Source organism: Berghia stephanieae, chromosome 4, assembly GCF_034508935.2.
Source record: "Berghia stephanieae isolate SIO BIC M18660-M18661 chromosome 4, UCSD_Bste_1.3, whole genome shotgun sequence".
Taxonomy (NCBI): Eukaryota; Metazoa; Mollusca; class Gastropoda; order Nudibranchia; family Aeolidiidae; genus Berghia; species Berghia stephanieae.
The window spans coordinates 15,874,361-15,880,493 of record NC_088363.1 but is presented as its reverse complement, the minus strand read 5'-3'; positions in this window follow the sequence as shown (position 1 = coordinate 15,880,493).

The window sequence follows — 6,133 nt, the reverse complement described above, 5'->3', positions numbered from 1 at the left end:
TAGTATTAGTTTTGGGAGATTATTTTTCTGTATTGTAAACCATCTCTCGGTTATGTACTGTTAGTTATATTTTTTGATTTGCACATTTTAAAAAAGGTTTGACTGGGAGGGGAACCTTACCTCCCTTAGTGGGCAGGGAGGCACCTACTGTCTCTTCTATCCCCCTCTATCTGTTTTCCAACATGCTTTCTGTCTTTGTCTTGGAATAAGATTGCTTGGTTTTGTCCAGAACCTGGCGGGATACCCCATCTGAGAGGGAAATGGATGATGTTATTTCCTTGTAAATCATCTCTCTGTTATGCACTGTATTGTTTTGTTTACATATATAAATATATGATTTGAAAATATTTGAGTGTATCCCTCTTAGTTGGGACCTATGCTTGTGTTTTGATGAGACTTTTACTTTTAGGTGATCTCAAACTAAGTACTTTGATAGTGTGCTCTTGGAATCTACATCTGCTGTTTCCTATTTGAACCAATTCCCCTTTGTCTCAACTTTTCTTGGGTGCTTTAATTGTAACTCTAGAGCTTTTTACTAACCCATTTTCTTCCTTTTTATTGGCGCTGATATTACCTTAATATGTTGCAAGCGCCGTAAAACCCTTAAAAACAAAAACAAACAACGATCTCAAATTACTTTGATACTACATCTGTTTCCTATTTGAACAAATTCCCCTTTATCTTACCTTTTCTTCTGGGTGGGGTTTCCGACCTCCCATAGTGGGTAGGGAGGGATTTGGTGTGACTTCTATCCTCTTGTATCTGTTTTCCAATTACTTTCTGTCTTTTGTCCTGATCGTTGGCGGAGTCCTTGGCTAGGAAGGAAACATTCCAATGAATGAAAATCATCTCTCTTATACTTATACTTATGTAGTTATTTTTTTTTAATTCTTAACATGATTTGTAAACATTTGAGTGTATTCCTCCTTGTGGGGACTTATGTTGCTGTCTGGTGGAGACTTTTAGGTGATCTCAAACTAAGTACACTGATAGTGTGCTCTTGGAATCTACATTTGTTCCCGTTCCGTTTTGAATAATTTCCCCTTGTCTTACTTTTTCCTCAATTCCTTCATCACTGGACATCTAGAATGTTTTTACTATCCAATTTCCTGGGTGGGGTTCTCAACCCCCCATAGCGGGCAGTTAGGTACTTGCTGTGTTTTTTATCCCCTTGTATCTTTTTTCCAATTCCTTTTTGTCTTTGTCTTGGAATGAGATTACATAGTTTTGTCCTGACCCTGACTGGAGTTCTTGGCCGAGAGGTAAACAGTCAAATGTATAGATATAGTTTTGGGAGATGATATTTTTTTCCTTGTAAATCATCTCTATGGAAAGTATTATTATTTTTTTTAAACATACGATTTGTAACCATTTGAGTGTATTCCTCTTAGTGGGATCTTGTACTGGTGGCTGGGTGAGACATTTAGATCATCTCAAATTAAGTACATTGGTAGTGCGTTCTTGGAATCTACATCTTTTCCCTATTTGAATAATTCCCCTTTGTCTTACTTTATCCTCCTGGGTAGTGGGCAGGGAGGTACATACTGTCTTCTATCCCTCTATGTCTGTTTTCCAACATGCTTTATGTCTTTGTCTTGGAGTGAGATTACTTGGTTTTATCCTGATCCTGGCTGGGAGGGAAACAGTCAGATGTAGTTCGTTTTGCTGGGTGGGGTTCCTACTTCCCATAGTGGGCAGGGAGGTACTTGCTGTGTCTTCTATCCCCTCTTATGTTTTCCAATAGCCTTCTGTCTTTGTCTTGGAGTGAGATTGCTTTGTTTTGTCCTGACCTTGGTCGGAGTCCTTGGCTGAGAGGGACACAGTCGAATGTATAGCTATTGCTTTGGGAGATATGTTTTTTCCTTGTAAATCATCTCTCTGTTATGTACTGTATTATGTTTTATTTACATGTTATATTTGATTTGTTAACATTTGAGTGTATTCCTTTTAGTGGGGACCTGTGCTTGTGTCTGGATGAGACTTTTAGGTGATCTCAAACTAAGTACTTTGATGGTGTGCTCTTGGAATCTACATCTGTTTCCTATTTGAACAAATTCCCCTTTGTCTTACCTTTTCTTGGGTGCTTTAATTGAATTCTATAACTTTTTACTATCCCATTTCTTTTTACTGGCGCTGATATGACCTTAATGTGTTGCAAGCGCCGTAAAACCCTCAAAAACAAAAACAAAAAACATAGTTCGTTTTGGGAGATGATATTTTTATCCTTGTAAACCATCTCTCTGTTATGCACTGTATTATGTCTTGTTTATGTATTATAAATTATATATGATTTGTAAACATTTGAGTGTATTCCTTTTAGTGGGGAACTGTGCTCGTGTCTGGATGAGACTTTTAGGTGATCTCGAACTAAGTACACTGATATTGTTCTCTTGGAATCTACATCTGTTCCCTATTTGAACCAATTCCCCTTTGTCTGCCTTATTCTTGAGTGCTTTAATTGTAATTCTAGAACTTTTTACTATCCCATATTCTTCCTTTTTACTGGCGCTGATATGACCTTAATGTGTTACAACTGGGTGGGGATCCTGACCTCCCATAGTGGGCAGGGAGGTACTTACTGTGTCTTCTATCCCCTATATCCGTTTTCCAACATGCTTTCTGTCTTTGTCTTGGAATGAGATTTTAAAAAATTTTAAAAATTGAGCATTTATATAGCGCAATATCCACTTAACGTGCTCAATGCGCTTTACAAGGGGTCCCTGGTCAACAGCAACATTTAACATGTAGGACGAGACGTGACGCCTGTTAGGCGATATTACAATTTTTCGGACAAAGACAACGCTGTTAACGGCCAGGTACTCATTTTACACCTGAGTACGGTGAAAGAATGTGAGTAAAGAGTCTTTTCCAAGGACTCAACTATGCGCCGAGCGAGGCTCGAACCCAGGACCTTCCGATCCGAAAGCGAGTGTCATACCACTAGACCACATAGATTACTTGGCTTTGTCCTGGCCCTGGCCCGAGTCCTGGCTGGGAGGGAAACAGTCAAATGCATAGTTATTGTTTTGGGAGATGATATGTTTTTCCTTGTAAATAATCTCTTATGTATTATTATGTTTGTTATTTTTAATGTATAATGTAAGCATTTGAGTGTATTGCTCTTTGTTGGATTTTGTGCTTGTGTCCGGATGAGACTTATAGGTGATCTTCTTCTTCGTTCCCGTCACGTCACATGGTCAGTCCGGTCTGATGAATGAAGCCCACAGTGGTCCTGAGGTCATCCTCACTGCTGTACAGCTTCTTTGAGTATGGGGTTGGGTCAGGCCAGAAGTTCCTTCTCAACTGGTTTTACTTTGGACATTCCATTAGGACATGATGTCCATTTTCATTTTCATTTTCAAGTCCGCAGTCACATTGTCCAGAGGCACCTGCTCTGGACATCCTCCACATATGTTCCTTTAACTGGTTGTGTCCAGTTCTCAGTCTGAAGATGATGACCTGTTCCTTTCTGTCGAGCACCTTGATTGGGTCATTCATGTTGTATTCTGGGTGCTTCTCTCTCCATCTCTGAGACTGGATAAATTTGGCCATTTTGTTAATTTCTCCTGTTGAGTACATTGGGGAGGGTTGCTGCATGTGACTGCCTGCCTTTGCCAGTTGGTCAGCGATCTGATTTCCAAGTATCCCACAGTGTCCTGGAATCCACTGCAGTACAATGTTGGTAAACTTGCTTAGCTTCATGAGGTCTTCCACCAAGGCGTCTATATCATCCGCAAAGGACATCATTATATCCTCCAGAATTTTCTTAGCATCTGTTAAAATCACTATGTGTCTTGGTTTTTCATTTTCTGAGAGGATTTGCTTAACAGCTTCATGGATTGCATCTGCCTCTGACTTGTAGATTGAAGTGCGAGTACCAGTCGGTTTGCTGATCTCCTTTTGTTGACCATTTGTGTACTCGATGTGCACTCCCAGGCCCCGCACGTGTGTTCTTTATTGCATGAACCATCGGTATAGATTCTTGTCCATTTTTTTCCAGGGTAGTTTTGATCAATGCACTTCTGTACAGACTTCTTGATTTCTTCGCCGTGTTTTTGTTTTGTTGAAATGTCACCAACGGAAGTCTTGATTTTCAAGTGATTTTGCCTTTTCCAAATTGGTACTCTGATATTTGCTTTGCATTTTTGGGTCATTATTCCGTCAAGTTCGTGATCTTTTTCAATTTGCTGGGCTCTTTCAATAAAGTGGGATCTTTTCAGCCGCCTAGTTTTCTTTTGTTGAGCTCTAGCGTGAAGAGGCTGATCTGTCATTGTTTTCACGTCTGTGTATTGTTTCAAAATTTTTGATTCCCTTCTTTCTGATAAAGATGTAAGTCCTGTTATGGTTTCCATTGCATGAATCGGTGTGGATTTCATTCCTCCACTTATTATCCTCATGTTGCTGTTTTGCACTTTGTCCAGTTTTTCCATTTGAGTTTTGGAGCAGTTTCCCCATGCAGATATCCCGTATTCTAGTGCTGGTCTCACATATCCTGTGTAAGTTTGTTTCAGTATATCGGAGCTAGCTCCCCAAGTTGTTCCAGCTAGTTTTTTTCAAGAGTTGTGTTCGCTTTACCCCAACTTTCTGACTGTTGCTGATTTGATTTTTCCATGTTAGTCTTGGGTCAAAATGGACTCCTAGGTATTTTGGTGCGTCGTCTTTTTCCAATTCATGGTCTTCAATACGTAGCTTTGCTTTTTCATCTTTTGGGGAGAGGCTAAATATTGTGAACTTTGTCTTCACTGCATTTATTTTCATCGCCCAGTTGTCAGTCCATTCTTTGATATTATCCAGTGTGATTTGCATCCTGTGTTGTGCCTTGATTAAGTTTTGGTCAGAGCTAATCAGAGCTAGGTCATCTGCGTACATCGACATTTTCACTCCTCGACATAGTGTTTCTCTTATATCATTTACATAGAGAAGAAATAGTGTAGGTGATAGTACTCCACCTTGTGGGACTCCATGTTTTAGTTTTGCTTCTCTACTTTTGTGACCTTGTGTTGTTACTCTTGCCTTTCTTGTTTTTAGGTAGTTTTGTATCCAGTTGAGCATGTTATGGGATACTTTTGATTTTTGTAGTTTATATACCAGACCTTTTTTCCACACTTTGTCGAATGCTTTTTCAAAGTCCACCCATACGACAATTTTTTTCTTTCCATCCTGAAACGAGTCTTCTATTTCTTGGGATATGTAGGTTACTTGATTTTCAGTACTCCTGTGTCTTCTGAAACCAGCTTGTTCATTTCTAAGCACATTATAGTTTTCAAGATACCACATCAGTCTGGAGTTGATAATTCTTTCTATCAGCTTGCACATGCAGCTTGTAAGACTTATAGGTCGGTAATTTGCGGCTTCATTTGCTTGTTTTCCTTCTTTCTTAATTGGGACAATAATAGCCTTTTTCCATATATCTGGTATTTTACCAGTTTTCCAAGTGCTGTTGTAGAGTTGTAATAGCTTCTTTTTCGCTGTCTCTCCAAGATGGATAAGCATCGCATTTGTTACTTCGTCTGGGCCTGGCGATTTCTTTGTTTTTAACACTTTGAGAGAGCTTTCTAGTTCTTCCATAGTTAGCTTCTTTGTCATTACTTCATCTATGGCTTCCTTGAGTTCCTTTTTTTGTTTTCTGCATTCTTTTCTAACTCTTTCCTTCAGTTCTTTTTCTATTGTGTTGTCACTAATTTTTTTGAACTGCTCCATGAATGGGTCTGAAGCTTGTTGTGGACTGACAAGTTCTCCTTTTTCCAAAGCGGGAGGGGCGTAGTGATTCAGTTTTCTATTTAGGGCTTTTGTAAGTTTCCAAAGTTTATTTCCATCTTTTTCGAAGTTAAGGCTATGCGTTTTTTCTTTCCATGCCATTTTGGATGTCGTTGCCATTTCTTTTTTAAAGGTAGCTTCTGCCTCTTTATACGCTGCAATATTGTCATCACAGGGGTCTGCTTCAGTCTTTTCTCTTGTTTCCGATACTTCATTACTTAACTGATTAAGATCATCTGTCCAGAGTGGTATATAATTTTTTCTTGCTCCCCTTGGGATACTTTCTTTTGCTGCTTTTAGGATGGCCTTTGTCAGTTCTTTTGCACTTTTGTTGACATTCTTGGTTTTACAGTTTATGTTTTTGCAGTGGCTGTCT